Source organism: Carcharhinus amblyrhynchos, chromosome 25 (assembly GCF_965287045.1).
Source record: "Carcharhinus amblyrhynchos chromosome 25, sCarAmb.v2.hapA, whole genome shotgun sequence".
In the NCBI taxonomy this organism is placed as follows: Eukaryota; Metazoa; Chordata; class Chondrichthyes; order Carcharhiniformes; family Carcharhinidae; genus Carcharhinus; species Carcharhinus amblyrhynchos.
This window is the reverse complement of record NC_137348.1, coordinates 35,499,530-35,508,605: the sequence shown is the minus strand read 5'-3', so window position 1 is coordinate 35,508,605 and position 9,076 is coordinate 35,499,530.

Sequence of the window (9,076 nt, the reverse complement as noted above, 5' to 3'; positions counted from 1 at the left end):
GCAGTGGCCAGAAGTGGTTCTTCACCGCACTGCCTGGTACTAACTCCCGGGAACTTCTGGAGAGCTGAGTCCTGAGGTTCTCAGGGATGGGAGCGAAAAGGATGCACAGAACAGCAAGGAAGTTGGGGGAGGTAGGGGGCAGCATAATAGGAGTGTCTGGGTAAAGGCTAAGGGAGGAGAGGTCCTAGAACTCCAATGTCAGGAGGCAGAGGACTGCACTCCAACTTTGAGGGAGCCATCAGAGTAAGATGCCCTCCCCACCCCTCCACATCTTGCCCATGAAGGGAAAAGTATAAATGTCCCTTCCCCACTCTACCCACATCTGTTCCGGCTTGTCTAAAAATGATCATTAAGTAGCCACTCAAGGTCTTTATCTCAAGATCCTGAGGGGAGTCCCATCCATTCAATTTTAGCCCCTCTTGTCCATCCTCCCCTGCCTGAGAACTTGTCTTGGTGGGGGAGCGTAAGATGCCTTCTGTAGCCTAAGTCCTGGTTAATCCAGAACTGACCTCCCTTATCGTTCACATTGACCCCATAACTGACACTTGACCCATGTGACAATCTCCCAGGCCAGCTAGGTACATGCCCGCCATCTACCCACCCACCTTACCAACTTACCACACATACCTTTCTTTCCATCCTATCCATTCACTCATTCACCCATCAACTAACATCCATCCACTGGCACCTATTCTCCAACACCGATTCACACTTGACCTTCAAACTTACCGTGCAGCAGCTAATGTCTTCCCCCAACTCTACTCCACTGAACTCAGAACTTCTGGTAAAGTCAGTCTCAGGGAGCAGAAGAGAATCCTATATATTAATAACTCTCTTGGAGAAGAAAAAAAAATACACCATCTCTATCTTAAAAAGGAGACCTTTTACTCCTAAACTGTGTGCCATAGTCCGAGTCTCCACCACAAGAGGAAACATCCTTCTGCTATTTACCCTATCGTGTCCCCTCAGAGTGTTCTATGTGTTGGTAAGATCACCTCTCATTCTTCTGAAATCCCAAGGTCCAGCGTATTCAACTTTGAACTGTGAGTTCATTTTACTTTCAATCAAATATTCTATAAACTGTCCTTTCACTTTTAAGAATTAAAATTATTATAAATGTAAAGTCGCTTTACAACTGTGGCATTTCTCTTCATTCAGTTGGTAGCACTCCTATCTGAGTCAGAATATTCAAGTTCTACTCCAAAGACTTTAAGCAGTAAATCTATGCTGACACTGCAGTGCAGGACTGATGGAGTTATCACTGTTGGAGATGCCGTCTTTAAGATGAGATTTAAAATCCAAAGCCTCATCCACTCCCGTAGGTGGCCGTAAAAGTATTATTTTGTGTCCTGGCCAATATTTATCCCTTAACCAAACGCACACAAACAAACTAGCTGGTACTATCTCATCTCTGCTTTTGAGACCTTGATATTCTACATTTCCCGTGTTACAACAATGACTTTACTTCAAGAATACTTTTAGTTACTGCAAAGTAGTTTTGCCATCCTAAAATTGTGAAGCTGCTATGTAAGACCATGCTAAATTGATCCTATTGTCGGGGGGATTAGCAGGGTATATATGAGGGGTTACGGGAATTGGGCCTAGGTGGGATTGTGGGCGGTGCAGACCCAATGGGCCGAATGGCCTCCTTCTGCACCGGAGGGATTCTATGAAAGGGCAAACATTTCCACTCTTGTAACTGTATTCTGAGAAGGGATCATTTGTTGTTTATGCTTCTTTATAACGGGGAAAATGGGGAATCCAGTTATGCAGATTCATAAATCCCCTATCGAATAGGAGGTGACTAACCTGTTTAATATTGGTTGCTCAGAAGCAGTCTCATAGTTGGAGCACTATTCTGATTGCTTTCTCAGATGTACACACAGATTGAGCACAGTGAGAATGAGCTACAGGCATTACCTACAATAATCAAGGGAAGACGTGACTGATTTGCTAAGTAGCTTACCTGCTTATTGAGAGAAACGTGGTTTAATACTCTGTGAACAAGCTGCCTTGGTTAGATCGCTGCCATTTGACAGCCTAAGCTACTTTAGTTCACTTAGAAAATGCAACTAAGATGGGGTAACAGAATAAAAGAATTCATGGGGTGTGTTTTCCACATGTATCACGGGGAGGCAGTATTGGTGATGTTACTGGGCAAATAATCCAGCGGCCCAGGCTAAAACTCTGGGGCCGTGGGTTCAAATCCCACCACGGCATCCAGATGTGCTCACCGAGTCCAATGCCGGCTTCTCTACATTACATCTGGAGTGACAGACCGGTTTCTGAAAGGCATGTACGAACCCCATATATTTTTATACCAACCAATAATAGTTTCTCGGGCACCACTACTGAGGCTCGGTTTCAATTCTCGATTTTGGTGAACAAATTTAACTTCGCTGGTTTCTGTGGTGGGATTTGAACACGTGGCCCCCAGAGTTTTAGCCTGGGCCGCTGGATTATTTGCCCAGTAGCATCACCAATATGCCACTGCCTCCCCATGATACATGCGGGGAAACACACCCCATCCAGATGTGCCCACCCCAGATGTAGTAACGTGTCTGACTCTCAACTAGCGGCAAGCCTGTGCTCCCCAGAAAATCAAACATCCACACTTAATACAAATGAACAGTGTTTAGAGATTATAACAATGCTGGCATTATGTGGGCCAAATATCTTTGTATGGTTGTGGATAAAGAGAAGTCAAAAGCTACTTGTGTATTGTTATTGCGATGACAGCAGCCTCAGGTAACGCAGTGATGGTCTGTGACCCAATGCATGTCACCAGGTCCTGAATTTGAAACAAATTGGTCACCTCATCATGTGTCATAGAGTATTCTGCTGAGAGAGAAGTCAGTCAAATTGTTTCTGTGTGTGTGGCTAGCTTGGATTCCCCTTCCTCTTAAACTGCCCCCTTGTTAATTGTGTCAACAGTACTACGACCCAATGATTCTGCCCTGTAGGGGTTTAATCACGTGTTAAGGGCACTTAACTTTGTGGGCATCATGGTGGCACAATGGTTAGCTCCAGGGACCTGGGTTCGATTCCATGGTTGGGTCACTGTCTGTGTGGAGTTTGCACATTCTCTTCGTGTCTGTGTTCCCCTGGGTGCTCTGGTTTCCTCCCACAGCCCAATGTGCAGTTTAGGTTGATTGGCCATGATAAAATTGCTCTTAGTGGTCCTGAAATGCGTAGGTTAGATGGATTAGTGGGTAAATATGTGGGGGTAGGGCCTGGGTGGGATTGTGGTCGGTGCAGACTCGATGGGCTGAATGGCCTCTTTCTGTGCTGTAAGATTTCTATGATTTCTAACATGCAGAGTCAATCCAAAGATGTGTGGGTTAGGTTGATTGAATGCGCTAAAATTGCCCCTTAGTGTACTGAGATGCGTAGGTTAGAAGGATTAGTGGGTAAAATATGTAGAGATATGGGGGTAGGGCCTGGGTGGGATTGTGGCCAGTGCGGATTTGATGGGCCGAATGACCTCTTCCTGTACTGTAGGGTTTCTGTGATTTTTCTATGATGATGACTTGGGTTTCCCTCCCTAACCTCCACTTTGGTGTATGTACATGTGGCATGCCTACTCGCTCGCTTGACAAGAGGCTTTTGAGTCGAGTCTTCTCCCTGTCAAAGTCAAGAATTGCCTTGTATCCAGGGCTGCGAGGAGGGGGTTATTAAAAAGCTGAGTCTGTCCATAAAACAGCTTTAGCCACTGCTGTGCAATGATTGAAGAAACCCAGAAGGGTTTGTAACTGGTGTGTGTGTGTGTGTGTTAGATTGTACTCTATCATTCAGCAGCCAACTCCAAGGACAAACTATTGTGATGTGTTGTCAGGGAAACCAGCAAATCCAGTTCCAGCCCACTTTATCTTACATATGTCAGCAAGACATCAAACGCTTAGGTGAAAAAAAAGGAAATGATTGCAATTTTATATTTAAAGCTTTAATATCCATTCAGAGACCAATATCATTGTCAATTTAATGCTTGCAAACTCCAGATTTGGTTGATTTATATAACATTACACGCAGCTGACATTATGGAGAGGAGGAACCTACATCTTTGTTTAGTTTATTTATTAGTGTTGCAAAGTAGGCTTACATTAACACTGCAATGAAGTTACTGTGAAAATCCTCTAGTCGCCACTGGTCGGCCTGTTCGGGTACGCTGAAGGAGAATTTAGCACGGCCAATACACCTAACTGGCGCGTCTTTCGGACGGTGGGAGAAAATCAGAGCACTCGGGAGAAACCCACGCAGGCACGGAGAGAACGTGCAGACTCTTCACAGGCAGTGACCCAAGCTGGGAATCGAACCCAGGCCCCTGGCCCTCCAAGGAAGCAGTGCTAACCACTGTGCCACTGTGTTGCCCACATCTTTGAGCTCTCCCTTCCAAGAGATTAAAAATTGAATAAATGGTCCCTTGGTGCTTTAGAATCTCGGGTATGGTTTTGCAAAATGGCCAGTCACTGAACAGTACCTGCACTCAACTGTAGTACAGGCTAATAGTGACATGAATCTGGCAGCTTAAAATACACATTACGAAAATAAATACCACCACAGGATACATTTGGATTTTGCAAATAACACTGCAGTGAATAAGTTTAGGCTGTGTAAATTGTTCAATTCATAACAGTTCAGTGTGCAGTCAAGTGTTGTGTGGGTTATATGAAGGATGGTAGAGTGATTGGCTTTTGAGTGGGGATGTGCTTTGATTCACTTGTTGATAAGGAGCTCTTGGCTGACTGGTTTTCAATAAACACTCGAGAAAGCGAGCATGTGCGCTTCTCATATTTTTACCATTCTCAGGCCTGGGTTCAAAGCCACTCTCACGTGTGCCTAGCTTCCTGCAAGGTGTTTTTGTAGAGTGACACTAATTGACTTAAAGTGCTGTGGATACATAATTGATAGAAATATGCGCTTCATAACGTGAGCCTGCAAATGCTTTCCGAAACGCTGATTGCGATTTCCCCTCACTTCATCCCCAAAATGCGTTGGCCCCTTCACCAGGGTCGAGTGGCAGCAATCCTGTGCTGCTTTGCCTATTATTCATGCACATGTATTGGCCATGTGTGTGACAGGCTATCCGACTGCAGTGGAAAGTGCAGCCCAGGTCTTCTCCTCATCTGGCGTTAACACGTGCAGCTTTCATGAGGTAACTACCGAAAGGAAAGCCAGGAACTCTGGCTGAATTTTAATTTCCCTCCTTCCCAAGTTACTGACATCAGTTGTTGAGGCCCGACTTCCCACATCGTGGTTGGGATAACCCATTATGTGGCGGAAGCTACCTCGCTGAATATATTGAAGTCACGGGTAGATAGGTTTTTGATAGACAAGGGGATTAAGGGTTATGGAGAGAAAGCGGGAAAGTGGAACTGATCCACTTCAGATCAGCCATGATCTTATTGAATGGTGGGGCAGGTTCGAAGGGCTAGATGGCCTACTCCTGCTCCTATTTCTTATGTTCTTATGTCTTTATAGACTGGAGATCAAACATGAGACCTTCTTCGTTTCTGACTTCCAGAGATAGAGAGGTATTGCTTCTGAACTAAAACATATGCATTCTTTCTGGTTGTACCACAGCTTGGTGTGGCTCCTGCTCTACCCAAGACTGCAGATAACTACAAAAGATCGTGAATGTAGCCCAATCCATCATACAAACCATCTCCTATCCATTGAATCTGTCTATGCTTCCTTCTGCCTTGGCAAAGCAGCCAACATTATTAAGGACCCACACACCCCAAACATTTTCTCTTCCACCTTCTTCCATCGGAAAAAAGATACAAAAGTCTGGGGTCACGTACCAACCGACTCAAGAACAGCTTCTTCCCTGCTACCATCAGACCTACCTTGCATTAAGTTAATCTTTCTCTTTAGAGAATCACTAGCTATGATTGTAACACTACGTTCTTCACTCTCTCATTTCCTTCTCTATGTATGGTATGCTTTGTCTGTATAATGCACAGGAAACCATACTTTTCACCACATACTAATACACGTGGCAGTAATCAATCAAATCAAATCAGAAAATGCTGGAAAATCTCAGCAGGTCTGACAGCATCTGTGGGGAGAGAAAAGAGCCAATGTTTCAAGTCAGGATGACCCTTCACCAGAGCCCTAAACTATTTGGGTGGATCGTCATTCTCCTTAACTCAAAAAATTTATTTTTGCTGGGGTCCTTCCATGATGCTTATGATTATTGTTGGATTTTAAGACTACACTCCAACTAGCTATAATATGTTGTACAAAAAAGGCCGTTTGTCAATTTTGTGTGAAACTAGTCTGTGAGTGCAGTCGGTCATAGAATCATAGAATCCTACAGTGTAGAAGAAGGCCATTCATAGAGTCACAGGGTCATAGGGCCCGATTTTACCATTGCATCACACCCGTTTTTGGGTGTGAAAATATGGTAAAGTCGGGTGAGAGGCCATTAATGCAATCCGCACCCGCACAGATTACTAGTTTACCGAAACCCGGGAAGGGCGGCGATCTGATTCATGCCCGAAATGGGAGCACCAGCGATTTAAGTGCGTCTGCGTGCATTTAAATTGAATTCATGAACTGCCCGCCCAACTTGATCAGCATTTCCCCCTTTGCCAATCCGGAATCGCACCAAAGTGAACCTGCTGAATAAAAGTCTGATTCGGGTGCTTCAGCTGCTGAAGAGCGAGTTCAGAGCTTCCCTGACTCAGATCAGTGGTGGGGGGGGCAGGGAAGGAGGGAGGCAGGTCAGATTGTTCTCTGGTTGAGAGGGGAGGGGAGTGGGGCCGGATCGTTTTCTGATTGGGGGAGGAGGAGGAACAAGACGGTCAGATATATCTCGGGTTGGGGGGCGGGGGAGGGGCCTGACCGCTCATTTGGTGGTGGGGGGGGGTGGGGAGGCAGATGGATCTCTGGTGGGGGGGCGGGGGGGTCCAGGCAGATGGGGCAGGGAGGTCCACTGCCAGTCTGCAGGTGTTGTCAAAATCTAGTGTTGTCAGACTTTTTACTGCGTTTACGCCAGTCCAACGCCGGCATACCCACATCAAGTCTGCAGGTGATCAGTGGAGACTGGATATAGCACTTGGGATGAATGGGATCAAAGGTTATGGGGAAAAAGTAGGATCGGCTATTGAGGTGGGAGATCAGCCATGGTCGGAATGAATGGTGAAGCAAGCTTGAAGGGCAAAATGGCCTCCTTCTGCTCTTATTTTCTATGTTTCTATGAAGTAACCACAGTACTTAATTGGCTGATCCAGTTTAAGTTTCCTGTCCGTAGCCCCCCAGGCTGTTGATCATGGGAGATCCAACCATGGCTGAAACTTATATCTCTCAAATGCCAAAGAGAGGTGATTAGGTTCTCCCATGCTGCAAAGCTAAACAGACAATTTTGTCTCATCTACAGCTTGATGCTGAACAGAAAATAGGATGTCCGAGCAACAGTTGTTGGACCATGAGTAGTTGCAGGGAGGTAAAAGTTAGGTTCTCCCAGCATTTACATAAAAGTAGCTGTGGATGACTTAGTGAGAGGATAAGAAGCATATGGACAAGAGGAGGGGGCTTAAGATGACCATTGGGCCATCAGAGTGGTGGCAAATACCAGAGAAGTTATTTTCAAAAATGTGCTGACTGCAGCAGGATAGATGGTTTTGGAACTGTAGGAGAGTCATGTGGATGATGGACCATAAAGCTGAGAAGGATGGGATGGTCAACTCAGCCAAATACTATCGAGGGGACTGAGAGTGAGACTGCACCCTGGATCCAGTCAGACTTCATCCAAAGACGTGAGACTTAAGTTGATTGGACATGCTAAACTGCCCCTTAGTGTCAGGAAGATTAGCAGGATAAATATGTGGGGTTGTGGGGACAGGGCTTGGGTGGGATTGTGGTCGGTGCAGGCTCGATGGGCCAAAAGGCCTCCTTCTGCACTATAGGGATTCTATGATTCATCTGTTGTTGAGAAGGGGGGGTGGGGAGAGGGGCAGGGTAGTGTCTGATTTTAGAGAAAGCTGGGGTGATGTGCTATTTGTACAGGACCGTGGTGCAGTAAAAACTTGCTTTTTCAGGTTATTTGGGAAATAACTACGTACTGACAAAGCCAACATCTTTTCACAGTGATTGTACTGATGCTGAAGTTCTCATTCGGCAGTTGGCTGGGGTTATTATGAAACTGGCTTTCGACATTGTACTCTTTTTGTTCGCAGGAGGCACAATTTTTGGTAACCTTCTTGCAACATTTACTCTATGAATTTGAGGAACGCATTGTTAGTTCATTGTTCAAAGCACCAAAAAAAAGTGTTAGTCATAGAGATAGATGCCTGATGTTGCGCTGTTGGTAAACTGGGCTTTTTAAACCTATGATGTGGAGATTCCGGCATTGGACTGGGGTGGGGACAGCAAGAAGTCTCACAACACCAGACTGAAGTCCAACGTGTTTTCTTGAAATCACCTGGAAAACCCTTCACTGGCAATGGCCTATGTTTAGATTTTAAAAATGAGCTTTTGGAACGCTGCTCCTTCATCAGATGAGTGGAGAGTGAGTTCACAAATATGGCATATATAGACAGAGGCACAATTGCAAGATAGTGTGTATGATAATGCAAGTCTTTACAGGTAATCTATTCTTTACAGGTACAGACAGTGCGAGTGGAGAGAGGGATAATCGCAGCTTAAAGAGGTGTGAATTGTCTCAAGCCAGGATAGTAAGTAGGATTTTGCAAGCCTGGGGAAAATGGTGGGGGTTACATGTAGTGTGATATGAGCCCAAGATCCCGGTTGAGGTCGTTCTTATGCGTGCGGAACTTGGCTATCAGCTTTTAAACCTAAACATAGGTCATTGCCAATGAAGGGTTTTCTAAAAAGGGTCATCGTTTTGGTATATTGCCACTGGAGCCTAAAATTTATTCTGTTGCTGACCAAAGATTAAGCTCGCACCCCCTTCACAGTGAAGCTAAATCTGCAAGGGATATTTCAGGCTGTAGGTGAACAGAATTTAATAACATTAATGAGTCAGCCAGGTCCTTGCACCTTCAGTTACTTCTAAACCTTTAAACATGAAAGACCATTCCCTATTCTTTGGCTACTAATTCCCAGTCACAAC